The sequence below is a fragment of the Myripristis murdjan genome, chromosome 24, assembly GCF_902150065.1.
Source record: "Myripristis murdjan chromosome 24, fMyrMur1.1, whole genome shotgun sequence".
Taxonomy (NCBI): domain Eukaryota; kingdom Metazoa; phylum Chordata; class Actinopteri; order Holocentriformes; family Holocentridae; genus Myripristis; species Myripristis murdjan.
Window position 1 is genome coordinate 2,496,661 of NC_044003.1, and position 24,200 is coordinate 2,520,860.

The 24,200-nt window shown below is 41.4% G+C and overlaps 1 pseudogene; it reads left to right on the plus strand.

The window, feature by feature from the left end:
• Window positions 1-2,436: 2,436 nt before the first annotated feature.
• On the plus strand, window positions 2,437-23,803 carry LOC115356569 (uncharacterized; annotated as a pseudogene).
• The last annotated feature ends 397 nt before the right edge of the window (window positions 23,804-24,200 follow it).

The window sequence follows — 24,200 nt, forward strand, 5'->3', positions numbered from 1 at the left end:
AATAATAATAAATTTTATTTAAAGGCGCCTGTGTTGGTACTCAAGGTCACCATACAGAACACATTTAAAAACATCAGAACACATTTAAAAACATGAGAACACATTTAAAAACAGCAGCAATAAAAATAAAGAATAAAAACGAGAGAAAGAGGCAGAGAAATGAACATCAAGTGAGATAAGCAGTTTTGAACAGATGCGTTTTGAGTTGTGATTTGAACTGGGTGAATGAGTCAGTGTTTCTGAGTTGGGCTGGTAATGAACTCCAGAGACGGGGAGCAGAGCGGCTCCCCGTGAGACAGGCGGAGGGGACAGACAGGTGTATGGAGGAAGAGGATCTTAGGGCACGGGAGGGAGTGGGAACGTGGAGGAGGTCGGAAAGATATGGGGGGGTGAGGTTGTGGATGGCCTTGAATGTAAACAGGAGGATTTTGAATTGAATGCAGAACTGAACCGGGAGCCAGGGGGCTGCTGAAGGACAGGACTGATGTGGTGGATGGAGGGGGTTCGAGTTATGACGCGGGCAGCTGAATTCTGGACCATTTGATGTTTATGGAGGGATTTGTGAGGGAGGCTGAAGAGGAGAGAGTTACAGTAATCCAGGTGGGAAGTGATGAGGATGTGGGGGGTAAGGGAGGGACGGAGGCGATTGATGTTCCGTAGATGGAAGTAGGCAGACCAGGTAATGTTATTGATGTGGGATTGAAAGGATAGTGTGCTGTCCAGGATGACACTGAGGCTCGTAACTTGGGGGGAGGGTGAAACAGTGGAGTTGTCAATTATGAGAGAAAAGCTGTCAGTTTTGGATAAAGTGGATTTGGTGCCAATGAGGAGAACCTCGGTTTTATTACTGTTTAATTTGGAAGGTTTTGGTGAACCAGGTTTTTATTTCAGAGACGCAGTCAGTAAGGTAGGTGGGCGGGAGAGAGGACGAGGGTTTGGTGGTGAGGTAGAGCTGGGTGTCATCAGCGTAGCAGTGGAAATGAATGTTGAATTTGCGGAAGATATTGCCAAGGGGAAGGAGGTAGATGATGAAGAGCAGGGGCCACAGGACAGAGCCATGGGGCATGCCAGAAGTAACGGAGGAGGGGATAGATTTAAGAGACTTGAGTTGAATGAACTGAGTGCGGCCAGAGAGGTAAGATTTGAACCAGTCCAGTGGAGTGTGGGTGATGCCGATGGAAGATAGCCTGTTGAGGAGGGTGGTGTGACAGATGGTATCAAAGGCTGCACTCAGTTTGAGGAGAATGAAGATGGTGAGGAGTCCAGAATCAGCTGCCATGAGGAGGTCATTGGTGATTTTGATAAGTGCTGTTTCAGTGCTATGGAGTGGATGGAAACCGGACTGGAACTGTTCATACAGGTTGTTGTGGAATAGGTGAGAATGGAGTTGGGAGGCAACTGTTTTTTCAAGGATTTTGGAGATGAAAGGTAGATTTGAGTGTGGGATTTCAGGATCAGGATCAGGATAAACTTTATTGTCCCTTGCGGGAAATTTGTTTTAGACAATAATGCTACATGAGCTGCCAAACACATAACTTGGGCTTGGACTGAAATTGCACACACAATGACTTGAGACTTGAGATTTTAGGGTTTGTTACATGCAGCAGAGCAGGAGGACCCAAATGTAGGAGACCAGGCAGGCCTGCAGCATTTAACATATTTAATATAATTAAGGCATGTTAACACAGGAATTCAGAGACTCTGAAAACAGGCAAGGCAAACACACACCATGAACCGACAAAGACAGAACTGAACACAGAACTGAAACACACCAGAGACGAACGAGGACACAAGAAAACACAAGACAGGAGAAAACAGGATCTGCTGATCTGGGGAGGGAACAGATCAATCAGGGCTGATGGATCTAAATCAGGGCAGGTGTGGGAAGCTGGGCTGTTTTAAATGAGACTGACACAAAGAGGGCACAGGAAACCAACACTTCTAAAACCACAAGGGGCTCTATTTTAATGATGTGTGTGGACAGTCTGCAGAGCATGGTGAAGTGCATTTAATGCGTGTCCAAGTCCACGTTTGGTATTTTAATGGTGGAAAAAAGGGGTTTTGTGAAAAGTGCATGGTTCATAGGGTTTAAAAAATGGTTCAAAGGAAATTACAAGTCAAGAAAAATCAGAAAAGTTTGTTTTAAGAAAGGACCCCAGAGCCTTGGGGCCGTAACAGCTCTGTCCCCTTTAGCTTTCAGCCGGGGCTCCAGAACTGACAAAAAACGTCTGCCTGAGGATCTCAAAGTTTGTACCAGCATGTTCAGTACTAAGAAGTCAGAGAAGAGATCAGATGCCATGAAGAGCCTTGAAAGTAATCAATAAGATCTTTGAATCTATTGTAAAACATGTTGGGAGCCAGTCACGTCTCTTGGTTCTGGTTGAAACGAGCAGGTACTTCATGTGTATCATCAGTTTAACATTGAAAGGAACCATCATGTCTATGAATAATTTGCCCAAGGGGAAGCATGTATAAAGAAAATGAAATTGGTCCCAAAACCGGCCCGAGGCACACCATACTGTAACAGGAGAAACTGGAGAGACACAGTTATTCACAGAGACTCTGAGCCTCCTATCCGACAGGTAGTCGTTCTGAAGCTGTTCCAGAAATCCCCAACCAGAGCCTCAGTCTGTGTGACAGGAGGCTGTGATCAGTCGTGTTCTGCGCTGAGGTCCAAGACCACGAGAACGGAGCACACGCCGCCATCAGCAGCCAATGAGAGGCCTTCAGTAACCTGGAGCCATCTCAGTGCTGAGATTCTTCAGGAACCCAGACTGACACTTTTCACAAATGCCGTTACCTTCCAGTGCAGAGAGACATTGTTTAAACACTATTTTTTCCAAAATTTTTTGATTATAAAACGTAATTTGGAAGTTTTGCTCTAGTTTTATGTGAGGGAGGGATCCAGTCCATGATTTCTAACAGTGGGTGCACACTTTTTTTTTTTTTGCTTTCTGTTTCAAACAGAAAGCACAGAGAACCCAACAGCTTCCATCACTTATACATATTCTTTTATTGTAAAATACTTAAAAAATAGAACTTAAAAAAGAGTGATACTAGTGGTGTAGATGCTTTGAATAGCTTAGACACAGCGATGCAGCCGAAGATAAAATGCTCATTACAACCATAAGAGACTTGGGACTCAACTTGAACTTGCAAAAAACAACTCGTGTGCCTATCTAACACACTCACACACACAAACGTACAAAGTAAGACAAAACAAATTCAAAATAAATAACAAATTAATGATTGACCTCCATATCAGAGACAATTTTTGTTTACGATTGACTGATTGATTGTCTTTAATTTTAAACTCTTGTGATGATGTTACTGAGGTGTTTAAAAGTGTAATGAAGTTATGCTTGTTAAAGGTATTCTGCATAAAATAATCAATGCTACATCATCATACTATATATTTTATTCTTTAATGCTGCAAGACGTTTCCCAGCTGGCATTCAACCGACGTTCAACATTGAAATATAATTTAAAACATGTCAGTTGTTGTTTCTACATTGAAACAATGTTGAAATAATATATAAAGCTAACAACTGCGGAAACGTTGACAACCTATCAATAAATCAACGTTGAAATATAAACAAGATCTGTATGTTGATTCAACCTATTGGCCTCTTCCACCCAGCTGGCATTTTAACATTTATTCAACACTGAATCAACATCATAACTCATGGGTGAATCAGTGTTGAATTTGGTTCTGATTTTGCAAAGCGAATCAACGATATCGTGATGCTGTTTCAGTGTCTTATGTTTCAACATGAGTGAACTAATGTTGAAGGCACAACAGTGAATTAATATTGAATTAAGTGTTGATTTTGCAAAGTGAATCAACGTTGATATTGTGATGTTGTTTCAATGTCTTCCCAGCTGGCATTTTAACATTTATTCAACACTGAATCAACATCATAACTCATGGGTGAATCAATGTTGAATTTGGTTTTGATTTTGCAAACAGAATCAGCGTTGATATTGTGATGTTGTTTCAACATGAGTGAACTAATGTTGAAGGCCCAACAGTGAATTAATATAGAAAATTCCGTTCCCGCTGCCGGGGGGTTCGCATCTGAATCACTAAAAATTAATAAGGAGAAACTCCTTATTAATTTGGGAAGACATTGAAACAGCTGGGAAGACATTGAAACAACATCACGATATCAATATATCACGATATCACGATATGTTGAATAAATGTTAAAATGCAAGCTGGGTTATCTGATTGTGAATTGTGTTAATGTTTCTGTGGTTATGAGAGAAAGTCCAGTTGCTTCACATTTCTTTGACAGGTGACTGTATAAGAACATGTCAGTCACCTGCTGTTCACACCTTAGGAAGATCCTGAGCAGACTGTAACATGGTTTTATTTAATAAAGTTCAACTTTGAGTTTGAGATGGTGTGTTGGATTTTCTTTATGATTTCTATGTGCCTTCTCTCTGACACACTGCAAACTTTGTTTACAGGTATACAGAAGTATTTTCTGTCCAGGTGAATGAAATCCTTGTCCAATGTCTTTGGACTGACCCACCTGAAGATCTCTGACCTGCAGAATAGATCAACTATTAGATCATTGCTTCCACATTATTTATTCAAAATAATAATAATAATAATAATAATGATAATAATAATAATAATAATAATAATAATAATAATAATTTTTTCGGTTGTCATGTCCTCTTCTTTTAGAGCCACACGCTTTGGTCCTCGAAACAACACGTAATAACTATCCATGGTGGCGGTGATCAGGGTGGCGGGACTGAATGCACCTGGCTGCTGTGATCTGCTGTGAGCTACCGCTCATTACCAAACTTCTGTGTCACGTAAACCGGACCAATTAAATAATAAAATCAAATTCAGTCCTGATTCCCGTTTTTCCATTTCGTATTTTTGATCCGAGCCTAAAATTGAACTACGAAAAACCAGGCATATTTTGGATTTTGGTGTTAGATTAAAAAACAAATAACAAAATAACCAGTCACTTTTTCATTTTTTAATTTTTGATTGGCAATTGAAAATAGAAAGAACGAATGATACACGGATTGAAGAGGGATCAAGAGAGCAGAGCGATTATTTGTCCATGTGAACAGATTCAGAATAATTTTTAAATTAAACAAAATTAACTTTGTTTAGATTGAACATAACGATTCTTCCTCTTTTAAAAATATAATTTCTGTGTTTTTTGGGTAAAATCACAATCAGGTTAATAGAAGAGGATAAAACCGATATTTTTTGTGAACGTATTACACCTCAACACACACAACATACCATGAAAACACCTGCAGTGTAACAAGGAGCCGTGGACGACTCGAGGAAATTATGAGACACAAGTCACATCAAATTACAGAAGAGGAAACAATGCACAGCATGAAGAAGCTGATAATTTCACATCACTGACTCAAACAGAAACTTGGCGGCAGGAGTGACTGCACGTTCATTGAAGTTATGGCTGATAAGTATATTTGAAATCCATCTGTGTCTCCCAGGTGAGAGGCGTGGTGTTCAGATTTATATTGTCTGGACTGATGGAAAGGCGTTCCTCTGCTGTGTGTGCTCGTGTGGGCAGGGGCGCCGCCAGGGATTTTGGGCCCCATGAAAAGAAATCTGATTGGGCCCTTGTAAAATTTTGATGCTGTTTTATATAAAACGATGCATTTTAATGATATTTTTGACCATCATTCCCATATTTGTGAAAAGAACAACATAACAGTTACTTGGTTACTGCTCACTGTCTCTCTTGTAGTCCCGCACACTCTAAAAAGTAATTCAGAGGACCTTTAGCCAGTGCTTAAATACTTGTATTGTTGTGAGAAAAAAAAATGAGTTCTATGATATCATCAGACTTTTTGTTTCGAACTGTTATTTTATTGAGTCCTATTGACACCAAAATTACACCTACTGTCTCAACACACTATCATGACTTAGCCAAACTTAAAATCTTTTACACAACAATAAGGAACAAAATTAATGTCCTGGTAACGTAATTACATTTGCTGACAACTTAATTTTTCTACACTTTGAATTTCCCCGCCCACTATACATGCCTGGACAAGTTCAAATGGCTGCAGACTGAGGAAAAATACAAGCAACACAATGCGTGTTCTTTCTCAAACAAGGTGAACGGTTATTACAGTTATTCTTTGTTACTCCAACATTGTGGGCATTTTTTACTTTGAATGGTGATATGATTATCAACACACACTTCCTGTTTTTTGCTGTTAGACACTGTAAGTTAGACACTGTATGCCAATTAGCTTTTTGTAAAACTGTTATTGTTTGACAAACAAGCAGGAACTCTTAATCTAACACTGAGGGGGTAATTTTATGCTTAAAACAGTTCTGCAGTTCTATTGTTTATGTGTTGTTCTTGCATGAGTACTTTGCAATGTTCCAGTAGAGAACAAAATGAGAACAAGACATCCACCAATGCTAAACTAAATAATGTTAACTAGGGAGCAATATGGAGGGGATGAAACAACCATAAATTTAACCATATCATAGTAGGTTCCTTCATCTGATGTATTTGTTTCAAAGCATGTAATTTATCGAATAATGTTACTGTTTGGGATGTAGGCTTTATTTTCGCGCCACAGAAAGGTTCCATGTATCAGGCAGTAGCTCCACACCATCCTTCTTTCAGGTTATTGTTACCATATTTACAGTTTAGTTAACATTAAGCTGCCCCACACCAAACACATATTGACATATGATACTTAATAATATATGATTAATTTGATTCTGAATCTTTAATTTGAGTAATAAATTGTAAACATTGAATGGTTAAATTTGACAGCATGTCCTGAAACAGTATGGTCTTAAAATAGCACCACTCCTGTGTCATTCTGACCATTTTTTTTTTTTTCAGTTCATGATAGGTTGCATAAAGCTACATACTTTGTGTGACAAACCTGTTGCTAATTAGCTACCACTTCACTGTAATTGCATTGCAAATACATTTTTTGTTAAGCATTTTGTGAAGTTAGTACATATGTAACAAAACATTTTTTTCCAGTATCTAACACAATGCAATGGGCTTGTAAATGTTGTACTTTTGAGCCCTTTGGAGGTATTTCAGAAGCGATTCCTGGTGCTTGATGGACAAAAAGCCAGCTCAAAAGTAATGAATCTAAAGTGCAGTATTTTCTGATTGTGCTCTAAAACCTCAGCACTCTCAGTGAGTTGGAAGTTTGGACTGAGGACTTCTCTACATTACGTTTAGAGTTAATCCATAATACTGGTGTTACTGTTACAGTTATCAAAGGTTGAGGTTTTATCAGGTTATATTTATAGATATTTGTGTAAATTTTAATTTTGAGTGTAATGTGCTGATGATGTGAAATCACAGTGCAAAATAAAGGCAGCTTAATTGTCTAATCTTTGCTTTGTTTGACTTCATTCAGAAAGGTAGGCTTTACTAAGACAAGAAAAGAAAAGAAAAGAAAAAAGAAAGATGAGTTGGGATGAGAAAATATTTTTTGTTGGGAAAATACAATGCTAGAAGTTGGTGAACATAAAAAAATTAATTTAATCTAGAGAAATATTAGGCTATGGTTGTATTGAAAATGCTTTCAAATATTGAAAAAAATATTTGGACAACTTGATTTTTAAAATAAAGTCAGCTTGAAAACTTGTGTTCATGTTGGCTGATATTAAGTTCATGTTACTCAGAAATGCTTATGATTATGGCAGAAAAGCTAATTCATCATATTTAAATAAATGTGTTGGATCAATGTAATTCTACCAGCAGTTGTCATAACTCAAAAAGCTTGATGCAAAACGTTGCCTTAATTTTTTTTTGTTGGCCCAATGTTTTATTTTTTAGAGTGCATGCAGGTCTAATTTATCTCCAAAACTGTAGACTCACAGGTGGTGGCATTGGATTTGGGGTTAAAAAATACATATATGAGGCTATATGGTCGTTTCAATTTAATCTTCTGATTTCCAGAAAATATAAACATTTCTCTGATTGTATTGAGAGCAGTCACTCAGTCTGCATGCACCAGAAATTTTCTCCTCTCTTCCTACTGCAAAGCAGGGGGGTGAGAGTCCCGAACTACTGACCAAACATTCTATTTCAGCGATAGCTGAATTTCAATATATATCCCCATAAAGTTAGAACAAGGCATTTAAAAAAGGCAAAAAAAAAAAAAAAAAAAAGCATAATAATAATAATAATAATAATAATAATAATTTAGCACCTGGGTTACAATACAAATTCACAAAAAGAGTACAGAAATGAAAATTACAGAAACCCTAAGTGCCACTGTCTGTGCCATCTAGCCAATGACAGGCAGAATAATAAGAATCACTTCACTGTCATGGTTAACAACTAAGTGAGGTAATAGAATAACAATGCGCTTTTGTCCGCGCGGGGAATTGAACCCGTAGTCTTCTGCATGGCAGGCGGGGACACGGTGCGCTCTGCCATCACAGCTTGTATACTTAAAGAATAATTGGGCGATACTCCAAACATGTTGACCACTTCGGAAAAACCGCAAAGTCTGATCGGTTTGAAGAGCTAGCGCGGCTGCAGGACCAAACCATTTCAATGCAGATAGGGGAGGTTTACTTTGTGGTCAATGGGGATTTTTAACTTTTACTGCCAAAAACAAGTAAAAACAAAGAGATCATAATGACAGTATTATTTCTGAAATATATATTGGCTATATTTACTCGATGATGGTTCAATAATTTTATATTAGTTTTTATCTATTTTTTGGGGCCCCTGTGAGGCAAGGGCCCTTGGAATTGTCCTAACTTTTCCCCCATTTACGGCGCCCCTGCGTGTGGGCAATTTCCCTTGTGAGAATGTGATGGCCAACGGGTGAGGACTTCGGGGTGTACGAGTTGAGGAGCCCATTGGGTCAGTGTAGCGGTCGGGCGCTCTTCTCACTCTGTGGGGGCGCAAACCAGTTCCACCTGGACCTGGCTGCGCTGTTGCATCCAGATTCAGGGGTCCATCTTCCCCTTCGGGATGCTCTGGTATACTAGATTCCAACCCCCAGCCTGCCATCATCTCTTAATCCGGTTCGGAGGACCATGAAATTAATGGTTACACTCTGGGTAAGGTGAGACACTGGGACAGTTTAAGATGCCGGGGAACAGGCTAACCACGGTCAGATGGTTGGAGAGGTGGAAGGAGGACACAGGAGAGAGAAGTCCAGTTTTGCCGCAAACAGGCATTTTTTTTTATTTCTTTCCAGGTTTGCTTCCTTTATCGTTCTTGTAAATGCTTAATTTCTATGTGTGCTGTAACAACAAAAAAGGAAACAAAAAATAGCCATCAGAACTCATATAATTAACATAACATAGCACTTTGTATCAGCACGTTTAACATAACAGTCATAATCTGAATTTTTTGGCCCTATGGCCTTCCACAGTACTAATATTTAACATTCACACATTACATAATTAATTTCCTGTTCAAACAGCACAATACAACATCGTAAAGTTACAATAACAACCATGGCAGCATTAACATAAATTACGAAATTAAATCAGTATAGCCTACTTGCAGAATATAGCCTATATATTTACATAAATTTGCATATCTACATTACTTCCCGTTACCGGCATCGCTCATATTATTGCTGCTTGCCACACAAAGGCAGATGTGATACAGCAAAGATCAATGGCAAGGCATGAGAAAACCCACACCCACGTTTGAAGACGCACACAGGATAAGTTTGCTGGCCAGGAGATAGGAGACATGTCGTGATCTCGGCAAACAGTCGGGAGACAAACCCTGGCAACTCGCCGCCAGGTGAATTTTACAGTCGGGATAATCAGCTGATCGCCATCAGGAGTGTGCGTTAATTTGCGTGAGTGTGTTCTGGGTAGGGAAATTGGAAGCAACATGATGATCTAAGCCAGTTAGTATGGAAGTGGGTGAGGATTTTGTCCAATCGAGAGAAGTTCCCTTCATGTCCACTTGGTGGCGCTTCTGCCCCGTAAACAGAATGGGAAGTGAACGCAGAGCCTCGTCCTGCTCTGAATCCGCCGTGCCGCTCCCTCTGTGCTCAAAGTGCAGATTGTCCAGTTGACTCCAAAGTGTCCTGTGTTAGCAGCCGCTGTGTGGAAACAGGAAGTTGACTCTTTTAATGGGAGTTGTGTGAAAGTGCTCAGCAGTCAGAAAGTGAACAGGAGAGCAGAGCAGAGACTGTGAAGCAGCTGGACTCCACTGGACTCCCCGCTCTCACTGCAGGTGAGGACAGGCCGCTCGGTGTGTGTGTGTGTGTGTGTGTGTGTGTGTGTGTGTGTGTGTGTGTGTGTGTGTGTGTGTGTGTACTTTCGCTTTCTCTGTTCACTGTCTACCTCGCTCGACCATCTCTCTCTGCCCCTCCCCCACTCCAGACGGTAACCCTAGATTTGCGAAACTGTTTCTGTACAAAAGAGTGCTCAGAAAATATAATGTAGGCCATGTTTTCCTTAATTAAATACATAATTAGTAGTTTAGCCCGCTAGCGTAATGAGTTTGTGTGAAGGTGAATCCGGTGCATCATATTTTCCGTTCGCTGTGAGTCCCTGACCTTTAAGTAAGAACCTGTTGTTTATTTACTTAGTTCAGTAAAAACTGAAATGTTTCAGATGTTAGATATTACATATCGGCCTGTGTTGCTAATATAATTACATAGAGACGGCAGTAGGTAAATCGATATTTCCTTGTTGTATTTTCCTCCATGTTGATGCTGTTTGTGAGGATGTAGTTAGTTTCGTGCAGATGTTGTGCGACTCTGACGCACTTTAAACCCTCAGGAGCGCACCTCGGCGCTGCGGGGGAAACTTTATAAGTCGGTTGCTGCCGAGTGAATAATTCTCCTTTCAGCTCGCCAGTCACTGTCTGGGTTATTCTGTGTATTATTCTACTAGACTACTGTGTATTACTTCCTGTATTAAGACAGTTTAAAATGTTTGGTGCTGGAAATACATCGCTAAGTTGGAGTGGAATTTATGTTACGTATGTCACCACAAGGGGGCACTGTGACCTTGATAATTCTGCCTGTTTATGCCTATAAGCTTTGAGGTGCACTGCACTGTCTGTTATTCCTGCCTGTTGACCAGTGGTGGTGTTATTCTGAGTGTAGAGAATTTATATCCTTTACATTTTGTCATCATTATAAGTAGTAATATTTTTTTTTATTATCTTACTGTTGTACTGTTACTATTATGCAAATATGGCCTGTAATTTAAATGGCCTTGTTATTATAGAGATTTGAAGACAAACAAATATCCTTATTTGTTCCATTGACCACACCTGCCAAGGATGCAACAGTTTGTTGAGTAAAGGGAAAGAAAAAGAGCTGCGTCCTGCGTCCTGAGCGACACCACAGAGACTCTCACCTGGTCACACCTGAGCCAGCCACCATACTAACTGTCTCTGCTCACCGTACCAAGGTTACCATCAGAGCACAGCAAGCACTTCTGTGCTGAATCAAGTACGCATGTGTGAGGGTTTGAGGCTGAACTTATGAGGAAGTAATGTCACAGATCAGAAGTACACACAGAGACACACACACACAGAGACACACACACACACAGACACACACACACAAACTCAGGACTGTCGCAGGAGGATCAGCAGCGTCTTCTCTCTCTGTGTTTCCTCTCCAGATGAAGCTGAAAGTCTCTTGGATTTGATGTGGATGTGACTCAGCAGGTAAAGAGCCGACCAGGGATCATTAGAGATGTTTGATGAACAGGCTCCTACATTGTGTTTCAGAGCTCGAGGACTGAGAGCACACTGAGACCACAAGGAGCTGGAAAGTCTTTCTAAACCTGATTTCTCTGTTTCCATTATGTGAAAAGTTTATTGATGTTTTCTGTGTTATAACAAGAAACTTTTCTTGTTATAACAATAAATGATTTATCATATTAGAAAGTGAAAAGTTTCACGTTATAAGATCCCTAAATGTGAAATGTGGCCTGGCACTGAGTTCCTGCAGTCTGTAGTTCCTGGCCATGTGCCAGAGGGTTTTGCACACGGAGCAACAGCTGCTGTTAAATTGTGTTCAGGAGGCGTTTCCTTCTGCTGCTGACAGGCTCAGACACACACCTCCACTTTACATCCTGCTGGGCTTCATCATTCTGGCTGAGAAGGTTTGGTGAATCTGGAGGCGACTTCTCTTATTTTTCCTGTGAACAGAAAAATGGAAGAGAATGATGCTGCATCTGGCTCACTTCACCTCTGATCTCTGACACTGAGAACAAAATCATCTTTGTCTAAACTGTTGTAGCTGTCATGTTTTAGTGGTGAACAGAGTCAGAGTCAGGCAGATTGTGATCTGAACTCATTTCACTGATGAAACATGCAGCAAACAGCCGGTCTGACAGCTTGCATCAACTTGGCTGAAGTTCCTTTTTTCTGTTGTCGACACACCAAGACAGGAAATATTATGACCTGTTGTTTCATCTGATATATTAGTTTTTACCCAACTGTCACCTCCTGTTTCAGGGTTAGGGTTATTATTATTTATTTATTTATATAGCACCTTTCCAAACCCAGGTTACAAGGTGCTTTCCAATAAAAACAAATCACAAATAAACACACATAAAACAACGATAGAGTAAATTACTAAACGATCCCATACAACAATAAAACATAATACAAATACATAAAACAAGATAAAACAAGGTATTAAAAGATCTCACAGACAATAAAAACATACAAGTTACAAGTTAGGGTAAGAGTCCCAGAGGATTCAAAGTCCTCTGTAGATGAAGCTGCTCAGTGGGTTTGATGTAAAGGGCGGCTGCTCTGAGTGTTACGTCCACTCTGTATATGTGACATGGTGCTGACAGGAAGACAGCACACATCCTGTCATGGAAAGCTTGTTGTCATCAATCAGCCGCTGTGTTTGTGTCAAGGTGTTGGCTCTGCTATGGAACCGGCTGGGAAGAGAGAGAGGAGGTTCCCCGCCTCTAGAACCACTCTGTCTGGAGAACATGAACCTGAACCACAACCTGAACCTGAACCAGAACCTGAACCCAGCTGTGTGTCCATGAAGAGTGACTGGTCTATGCATCGACCTATTGCCTTCAAAGATGAACAGCACTCTGTGGATTATGGGTAATTATTTCAAACTGATGATAAAACAGATGTTTTTTTTCTTTTGTCAAATTCACAGTTTTATATCCCTCAATCTCTGATAAAGTCTCAAAGGACTTTAGAGGTTCATGATTTGTTGAAAACTAAATTGACAAAAACAAATAAATCCATACAAGTTTTATACAGATATGCCTCTAAAAATAAATGAGACATTATTATCTTAGCATTTTAACTTTATTGAGAAAGTAAACATTCAGTTATTTTTTAATGAGGACTCAGATCTTCTTCACTGTGTTCCTGATGTTTCTATCAGGATCCAGAAGGAGAGACCAGACTCCCCTGAGCCCAGCTGTGTGTCCATGAAGAGTGACTGGTCGATGCATCGACCTATTGCCTTCAAAGATGGACGGCACTCTGTGGATCATGGGTAATTATTTCAAACTGTTTTTTTTTTTCTGTTTTCAGATTCACAGTCATGAGATACAGAATTGGTTCCAACCTTCAGACTCTGTTGACTGAGTTTCCTCTGTGTGTGTGTGTGTGTGTGTGTGTGTGTGTGTGTGTGTGGGTGTGGGTGTGTGTGTGTGTGGGTATGTGTGTGTGTGTGTGTGTGTGTGTGTGTGTGTGTGTGTGTGTGTGTGTGTGTGTGTGTGTGTCCTCCACAGAGTCCACCAGCAGAGCTCAGAGGTTCCCAGTGCTCAGTCTGCCCAGCAGCATCAAACAGACCTGGCCTCCATATTTATGGTGTGCAAATGATCTCCTGCAGTATTTACACCTTCCTGATTTATTCTGTTGTTGTAAATAAATCAGGAAGTGACTTTTCGTCATATTTCACCTTTTAAAACAGAAAGTTACACTTGCTTCACACTCATTAAAAGTCACTGCAAAAGGCACAGATAAATCACAATTAATAAACAACAAATAATGACAACAAGCAAACAAAAACAATAAACAGCAACAAACATATGGTATACATACCAATACAAATAAGAAGGAAGGTAATAAAACCATTAAAATCATTGGAAACCCAGGATACAGAGATGGCTTTAAGACGCCGTTGAAAACTTTCAACTTACGTTGCTGTTCTGACTGTTTTTTTTTAATTAATTTAATAAAATGTATAACAATAAAGAGAAGGGGAGTAAAATAAAAACAAAAAATATAAAAGTAAAGAAATAGAGAGACAGTAATGCACTCTGAGCGCTCCTCTTCTTAAACACATCTACTCCCACAGGCTTGGGTTTAAAATCCCTCCCCCACCGAGGGGATTTTAAGCTTCTTTCAGAGGCTCTGGGGACAATACCTTCGGGAATTATTCTCAGTGTTTTTATCTGTTTTGGCACTTTTCATTTGCAAGTCACTTAAATGTTAAAATTAAACATAAATCTAGCTAGTTGTACATTAAAGAACTTGATCCTTGATGACACTGTATGTACGCAGGGATATGAAAAGTTAAGTCATTTCCATCCTAACCAAAGAGCAATCCATGTCACCGAATGGTTAAACCACTGATGTTTATAATTATATGTATCAAAACCGCTAGTATGTATTTCACAGAGTAAGCTAGCAATATCAGACTTGGTCATGGACAAAGATTAGAAATAGTCAAAAAAAAATTCTTGATAGATCTTGATAGGTTCAAATCTTTTGTCCAAAACTCTAAGAAGGTTTGTAACAGGGTGTAGAAGAAGAAGTTCAACCAAGAAAATTCCATGTCCTGATTTTAATGTGGAAGTCTGATTCTTTTATTTTTCTGTTGCAGCTGCTGGAGGAGAACATCAACACTTTTGTGAAGAAGGAGCTGAAAAACCTCCAGAGGTCTCTGAGGCCAGATTACTCAGAATGCTTAGAGAGGCAGAGGGAGGATGAGGAGGTGTTGGACAGTGAGGAGGAAGAGCAGAGGTGGAGCAGCAGAGAGGCTTTTCTGCAGATCACACTGCACTTCCTGAGGAGAATGAAGCAGGCGGAGCTGGCTGAGCATCTGCAGAGCAGTAAGAGGCTTTTAACTCCTTTAACAGGATGGAAAGGAGGAATGATGGTAAAATGGAAATGTTTGCATTTCTACCCTCTGCTGTAAATACAGACATTTCTAAAACAAGATCTCATCATTCCAGATTGGAAGTGAAATGAGCACAATCCCCACAGATAACCTGGTTAAAGTGTTGATTTGTAATATTTGTGTAAAAAGCTGAACACAAAGTTCACATGAAAACTGTGTCCTTTCACATTTGGCTGCACAGAGTCAGGACTCGTTTTTCCACCAGCAGTTATGAGCTAAATCGATGTCATGTGGCCCTTTTCCACTGTCAAGGGAAACCTGGAACTTTCCACAACCTGGGACTCTTCAGAACCCGTCAAGTTCAGGTTCTGCCTTTTGTTTCCTTTTCCACTTCATGAAGAACCAACCATGAAGGACAGGAAGTGCTTCATAAAAAATCTTAGTCTTACCCCCTGATTTACTAAGGCAGGCACAAACCAGCTGCCTGAGCTACAAAATAACTGGTACCAGTTTAGCCAGTGATTTACTAATATCTGATATTATAATGAGCTCTGTTGCACTTCTGATACAATTCACCTATTAGAATAGCAGAGCTGCCATTTAAACTTCTTGTCATCAAGTATAAAACAAAATTTGATCTTCTTGCTTCTGAATAATCCAATCCAAATTATTACATATTGTTAGTACTTTCAGTTCAAAGATACTGCAACGACACACATTTTCTGCTGTAGATTTTATTTCAAAATCATCCTTATGGTGACCCTAAGTAGGCTGCTGGTAGATTTAAAAGTAATTTTCATGGCTATGTCTAAATTAAAACATACTTTCACTAGGCAGTAAATAAGCTTTTTTATTTTTAGTAAGGAGCTGTTTTAATGAGTAGAATAAAATAATTTAGAATAAATCCTCCTGCATTTCTGTGCTTTCTGGCTGACATACTTTTCGGTTCCAAAATGCTAAATGTTTCCACTCTGTTTTCCCGCCTTCAGTTGCACTCAAAAAATCTATGAGCTCAAAAAATAAATAAATGAATAAATTTAAATAAAAGCAAGAATGTTCCATGTAAGATGTAAGACGTCCAAATGAGAAGTTTCCACCCAGCTCTGCTAAAGTCTGAAACTCACTTTCTCATGTCGACTAGCCAAGTCGAGATCCGCTGAATACCATAAACCATCAATTCAATTCTATCAGCCTCTGACACTTTTTACACATTAGCATTCTTATCAGGGGGAAGCTTTTATACTTCCTGCTTGTCTAATGAAAATTCAGAGTCAATATTTTTGAGGCAGAACCACATTTGAAAACGGTTGCAAGAGCTCCATGCAAGGTCCATGTAAAAAAACAATGAAAAAAAAAACAACATGACACAAAAACAAAAGGCACTGTAAAAACATAAGACAATATAAGAAAAGAATTCAGGATAATAATAACTAAGGTGCCCAAATTTGCACAGGCCGACAATCGCCTGGCACAGAAAGCAGGTGCCATTCATAAGCGGTTATTCAAATGCAATACATGGTTAAAATTATTCAGGCCAACAATGACCTGACACAGAAGGTGCACAAAAATGCAAGAAAAAAAATTTTAAATTATAATTTCTCAACCATCTCAACATCTCAACCTCAGTGCCATTTATAGTGATTGGGAGATGGGATGCTTTTTCACGGTTAAAAATAATAACAAGCTCCTTTGTTTTGGGATAATAAGTTAATGTAAGTTGGGCTGTTGTTCTCCCTCCGCTTGATTAAGTTTTGAACCTCAGATCTGATTTTATAAGCTCAATGACAGTTGTACCGTTAGTATACCTTACGATCAAATTGTTATGGTAAGAGGCGATGCAGCCATAAGTACCGAGTACTCTTTGAGGTCTCAGAGTTAAGAAAGTAAAAATCCATTCACACACACTATGACATAAACCAAGACACTGCAGTTTGCGAATGAGATTTGAGGGAATAATCGTGTTAGAAGAACTGTCATCTATAAAAAGAATTTTGAGATAAACTTTCCCCTCATCCAAGTGTTCGATAACAGAGTTCAAAGCCTAGGAAATAGCGTCCTCCACATATCTGTTTTTCCTATAAGTGAAGTGCAGAGGATCTCAAGAGACAGGAATCAGACATTTGATATAATGCAGCGCGTAGCCACTCCAAGCATTTCATTAATACTGAAGTAAGAGCAATAGGTCTGTAATCACTGTGACAGGTCATAGGTGATTTCTTAGCTACTGGTATAATAGAGGATTCCTTAAAGCTATGCTGAACAAGACGCTGCTCCAGTGACATGTTGGACAAGTCTGTGAGCACAGGGGAGACCTGCTAACATAATCTCACAACCTGGGGATAATGCCATTCATTTGGAGTGGTCATGAGCTGTACTAATGTAGCCTCTGGGTTCATAAGAGGTAATAGTGTTCAGACTCTGCCACATAAGTCCTTGATGCACTCTCCATAAGAGTGTTTAGCAGCTTTAATCGACCAGTGAGTATCTAGCAAGCTTGTAGCCAGTAACATCTCCACATTTAAAAGTGGTGGCACGTTCCTTCAATTTGAGTCTAACATCCATATTGAGCCAGGGTTTTTGGCTGGAATATTGTTTTACCACCTTAGGTGGGACACACAAGCCAATACAAAAATGAATATATCCATTGAGAGCATCACAGTTTGATACAGGTCTTCTGATTTAAAAACAGTCAATCTGTGGCATTAAACCACGCTTGTAGTTGTGCCGCAGTGTCTTTAGACCAGCCCTGAATAGTGTGTACAGTTTGTTTTATTAATCTATTCCTCTGTACATAAGTGAGGAGGAGAGGATAGACAGATGATCAGATTTACAGTCTAAGAAAGGACCGGTATGCAGACTTCAAGTCGCTGTAACAGTGGTCTAAATTTTGTTGCCTCTGGTGTGAATTTCTATATGCTGGTGGTAGTTTGGGAGTCCGGGGATCGGGTCGCCGAGGCCCCCGCCTTCAACTGCTGCCCAATCCACATAGCACCGACCCCTTACAGCTACCCTTGCGGGTGGTGAACCCACAGAGGGTTAGACCCACGTCACCAGTTCGGGCTGGGCAAAGGCCCGGCCACCAGAGATAGGGTGAGGAGCTCGGTCACTCGGGAGGAACTCAGTATCGAGAGGAACCAGTTGAGGTGGCTCAGGCATCTGTTTTGGATGCCCCCTGGACTCCTCCCTGGGGAGGTGTTCCGGGCATGCCCCACTGGGAGGAGGCCCCGGGGAAGACCCAGGACACGCTGGAGGGACTATGTCTCTCGGCTGGCCTGGGAACGCCTTGGTGTTCCTCCTGAGGAGCTGGCAGAAGTGTCTGGGGAGAGGGAAGTCTGGGTGTCCCTGCTTAGACTGCTGCCCCCGCGACACGGCCCCAGATAAGCGGCAGAAGATGGTATGGTATGGTATGGTATGGTATGGTATGGTAGTTGGGGAGAATGGATTTAAAAGAACAGTGGTTAAAATCTCCAGCTACAATCTCCAGCATCTGGTTGAGAGTTTTCATATTTATGTATCACATCAGTCAGTTCATAATGGGCAGTGGAGGCGTCAGCCAGAGGATGATTGTGAACAGTTAACATAAGAACAGCTGAAAACTCCTGAGGACGATTAAAAGGACAACCTTTAATAACAAGGCATTCGAGATCAGTGGTGTAAGTTTTGTCCATGACAAGTGTCTGTGTGCCAATTTTAATTAATAATTAATAATAAAAAAACACACACACACACACCTCCTCCTTTTGTTTTAATGGTACTTTCTCTCAGCTGGTACTCTCTCTCAGCCCCGTGGTTGAAAACGGAGCAATCCCTCGCCTCCCACTGGGACTGGATCCAGCTCAGCCAGTCTTCAGTTTTGTTTGGCAAAGACTGCATGTTTGTCAGGTAGATAGGTGGGTCAATCAATCAATCAATTAATCACAACTTTATTAATCCCACCAGGGGCAATTCATTTTGAGCAGTAGTTTGTGGCCCATGCCTTTCACACAAGGACAATATAAAAACAAGGCACGGTCGCACAGGGGCGGCAGCTTAAAAGCACCCCTCCTCGCTTGCCTTGGTGTTGGCCTCTCTGACACTGGCACATCTTGTCACCTGCATATCGGTCTCTCTGACGGGACTGCTTGCCCCATGACGATGAGTAGGACATAGAGCAAAGCTCCGGAATCACATTAGAAAGCGCAGAAACTTCATCGCCTATCCACACAAGTGATTCTTGGCCAACAGTGGCAAGTGTCTCAAAGATGATTACATTAAAAACAGTGAACAAACAACAAAGAGTGAGAGCTCTTGTGATGGCGTCGATGCACTGCGCCATTTTTCAAGGAAACAGCCAAAGTTCCTCCTGTTTTCCTGTCATGAGCCTCTGAATACTCCAGGACAGCAGCACCAGCACTCTGGCTGAGGCAGCGCTGTGTTGTTTGTTAAACTGTGAACTTTATTCTCCCTAAATCCTGATCAAGATGTTCACCTCTTTCTTTGTTTCTGCAGACTGTTGTTTGATTTATTGTTGAAAGAGGCCAACAGATACATTTCCCGGGAAATTTTCACATTTCTCACATTGTTATTTGTTGTCTGTTCACTCAGGAACTCTCACAGGGTGCCAACGTGAACTCAGATCTAACCTGAAGAAGAGGTTTGAGTGTTTGTTTGAGGGGATTGCTAAAGCAGGAAACCCAACACCTCTGAATCAGATCTACACAGAGCTGTACATCACAGAGGGAGAGAGTGGAGAGCTCAATGAGGAACATGAGGTCAGACAGATTGAAACAGCATCCAGGAAACCAGCCAGACCAGAAACACCAATCAAATGTGAAGACATCTTTAAACCTTTACCTGGAAGAGATCAACCAATCAGAACAGTGATGACAAAGGGAGTGGCTGGCATTGGGAAAACAGTCTTAACACACAAGTTCACTCTGGACTGGGCTGAACACAAAGCCAACCAGCATGTCCACTTCACATTTCCATTCACTTTCAGAGAGCTGAATCTGCTGAGAGGGAAAAAGTTGAGCTTGGTGGAACTTCTTCATCACTTCTTCACTGAGACCAAAGGAGCAGGAATCAGCAGGTTTGAGCAGTTCCAGGTTGTGTTGATCTTTGACGGTCTGGATGAGTGTCGACTTCCTCTGGACTTCAAGAACAACCAGATCCTGACTGATGTTACAGAGTCCACCTCAGTGGACGTTCTGCTGACAAACCTCATCATGGGGAACCTGCTTCCCTCTGCTCACCTCTGGATTACCTCACGACCCGCAGCGGCCAATCAGATCCCTCCTGAGTGCGTTGACATGGTGACAGAGGTGAGAGGCTTCACTGACCCACAGAAGGAGGAATACTTCAGGAAGAGATTCAGAGATGAGGAGCAGGCCAGCAGAATCATCTCCCACATCAAGACGTCACGAAGCCTCCACATCATGTGCCACATCCCAGTCTTCTGCTGGATCACTGCTACAGTTGTGGAGGACGTGTTGAAAACCAGTGAGGGAGGAGACCTGCCCAAGACCCTGACTGAGATGTACATCCATTTCCTGGTGGTTCAGTCCAAAATGCAGAATGTCAAGTATCATGGGAGAGCTGAGATAGATCCACACTGGACTAAAAAGACCAGGAATATGATCCTGTCTCTGGGAAAACTGGCTTTTGAGGAGCTGGAGAAAGGCAACCTGATCTTCTATGAAGCAGACCTGGCAGAGTGTGGCATTGATATCAGAGCAGCCTCAGTGTACTCAGGAGTGTTCACACAGATCTTTAAAGAGGAGCGTGGGCTATACCAGGACAAGGTTTTCTGCTTCGTCCATCGGAGCCTTCAGGAGTTTCTGGCTGCTGTCCATGTCTTTGTGACATTCATCAACTCTGAAGTCAATCTGCTGTCAGGAGGACAATCAACCTCCCAACTAAAACACCTCCACCAGAATGCTGTGGACAAGGCCTTACAGAGTCCAAATGGACACCTGGACTTGTTCCTGCGCTTCCTCCTGGGTCTTTCACTGCAGACCAATCAGACTCTCCTACGAGGCCTGCTGACACAGACAGGAAGTAGCTCACAGACCAATCAGGAAACAGTCCAGTTCATCAAGGAGAAAATAAGGGAGAACCCCTCTCCAGAGAGAAGCATCAACCTGTTCCACTGTCTGAATGAGCTGAATGACCATTCTCTAGTGGAGGAGATCCAGCAGTACCTGAGTTCAGGACGTCTCTCCACAGTCAAACTGTCCCCTGCTCAGTGGTCAGCTCTGGTCTTCATCTTACTGTCATCAGAACAGGATCTGGAGGTGTTTGACCTGAAGAAATACTCTGCTTCAGAGGAGGCTCTTCTGGGGCTGCTGCCACTGGTCAAAGCCTCCAAGAAATCTGTGTAGGTTCATAGATAACTGGACATATTTAACACATAAAATATTGTTTTCTCAACAAGAGAAAACTAGGTGTAATAGTATTGTTTGCATCTCTACTTCTTCCTCAGGCTGAGTGCGTGTAATCTGTCAGAGAGAAGCTGTGCAGCTCTGGCCTCAGTTCTCAGCTCCCAGTCCTCTAGTCTGAGAGAGCTGGACCTGAGTAACAACCAGCTGCAGGATTCAGGAGTGAAACTGCTCTCTGCTGGACTGGAGAGTCCACACTGCAGACTGGAGGCTCTCAGGTCAGGATTCCTCAACCTGCTCAACACATGACCAGTTCAGACCTGTTTTACATGCAGCTTCATGTCACTGATCAGATTCCTAACCTGTGTAGGATTTTGTGAAAACACAAAGCAGATGATGTGGTGGACTGATTGTGTTTGTGATGGTGTGCAGGCTGTCAGGCTGTCTGCTCACACAGGAAGGCTGTGCTTCTCTGGCCTCAGCTCTCAGCTCCAACCCCTCCCATCTGAGAGAGCTGGACCTGAGCTACAATCATCCAGGGGACTCAGGAGTGAAGCTGCTCTCTGCTGGACTGGAGGATCCAACCTGGAGACTGGAGGCTCTCAGGTATGGAGAGACACACACAATGTCTTACAGAGGCCTGAGGAATATTGTTTCATGTTTAATGATGGATATGAGTGATGTGGTCAGCTAAATCCTTCATAGGGAAGGTTATTTACTGCCCATGTTTCCATCATCAAAGAGAATCTGCTGCTCTGACTCTGTTTCTTCCTCCAGGGTGGACCATGGTGGAGAGCAGTGGTTGAAACCAGGTCTGAGGAAGTGTAAGTGTGGATTTAGTTTGACTCCTGAACACAAAGCAGCAAACATTCAGCTGTTTAGATGCTGCAGCTGCAGTTTCTGCTGCTTGTTCTCTGCTGCTTTTTCCTGTTGAACCAAACAAAAGCACATTTGATGCTCAATGACAAAGACAGTCATTGTTCCTTTAATATTTAAACATTTTACAAATTAATTTTTTACACATACAGTAAAAACAGTTAACACATTCACGCAAAGCCTTGATCATTTTTTAAACCACCTCTCCATTTTCATTTTTTTCACAGACATTAAAACTGTCATTTTAAAAACTCAACACAGAAAACTCAAAAATCAAAACGCCTATTAACAAATAATAGCAATGATAGTGATTTTGTTGTATTTTTTCATACAAATTAATGAATGACCATATATAAATTGCTCTTACAGATGTAAAGTGAATTTCCACAGCAGTTTGTGATGTCCATTCATTCAGATCATGCTGTGAATGAAGAGGACGGCTGACACAATGTGTCATCATCAAAGTGTTAACAAATCAATAATCAAACAATTAATAAACCAGCAGATAAGACCGATTAGACCGACATCAGTTTGTTAATGTTAATAATGAATCCTCCTCCTGTGGGAAGGTAAAATATGCTGTTCCGCAGGGTTCTGTGCTTGGTCCTATTTTATTCATCTCGTATATACTTCCTTTAGGTAATATTATCCGGACATACTCTGTGAACTTCCATTGTTATGCGGACAATACTCAGTTGTACGTATCCATAAAGCCAAATGAAACTCATCAGCTAAGTAAACTTGAAGCCTGCCTTAAGGAGATAAAGGCCTGGATGGCCACCAGTTTTCTACTATTAAACTCAGAAAAAACATAAGTTATCATGTTCGGCCCTAAATACCTTCGGGAATCAGTTTCTAATGACATAGCTACTCTGGATGGCATTACCTTGGCCTCCAGTTCCACAGTAAGGAACCTCGGAGTCATTTTCGATGCGGATTTGTCCTTTACCTCCCATATTAAACAGATCTCTAAAACCGCCTTTTTTCACTTGCATAATATCTCAAAAGTCCGGCATATCTTGTCTCAGAATGATGCAGAAAAATTAATCCACGCCTTCGTTACCTCTAGGTTAGACTACTGTAACTCCTTATTATCAGGTTGTACCAGCAAGTCATTAAAGACTCTCCAGCTGGTCCAAAACGCTGCTGCACGTGTGCTGACTAGAACTAGGAAAAGAGATCATATTACTCCAATATTGGCCTCTTTACATTGGCTTCCTGTAGAATCTAGAGTAGAATTTGAAACTCTTCTCCTCACCTATAAAGCTCTTAATGGGCAGGCACCATCTTATCTGAAAGAGTTCATAGTTCCTTATCACCCTGCCAGAGCACTGCGCTCCCAAAATGCAGGTTTATTGGTGGTTCCCAAAATCTCTAAAACTAGATCGGGAGGCAGATCCTTCCAATTCCAGGCTCCACGTTTGTGGAACAAACTTCCTGTCTCAGTTCGGAGGGCAGATTCACTCTCTATCTTTAAGAGTAGACTTAAAACTTTCCTTTTTGACAAAGCTTATAGTTAGGGTCGGCCCAGGTTGCCCTGGACCAGCCCTTAGTTATGCTGCTATAGGCCTAGACTGCCGGGGGACTTAATATCATGCTCTGAGCACTTTCCTCTCTTCTAATCTTCCTCTTCCCTCTTCCTTTCTTCTTCTTCCTGTCCCCTCATACCCCTTTTTTACTCAGTGCATGCTTGTTCCAGAGTCCACTGCCCCTTTGCTTTCGTTGTGCTTTGTGTGTCTTGTCTAGGTCAAACTGTCCTGCTCATCCCGGAAGGTCATCCAGCTGCAGACGAGATGGCTAGATGCTGCTTGTCACTTCCATCTGGATTACCTGTTCAGGATACCCTGCTGTTTCTGTTGTTGTCTGCTGTCCCAGTTTGTCCCAGTTTGTCCCTATCTCCCTGTCTCTGTCTCCTTG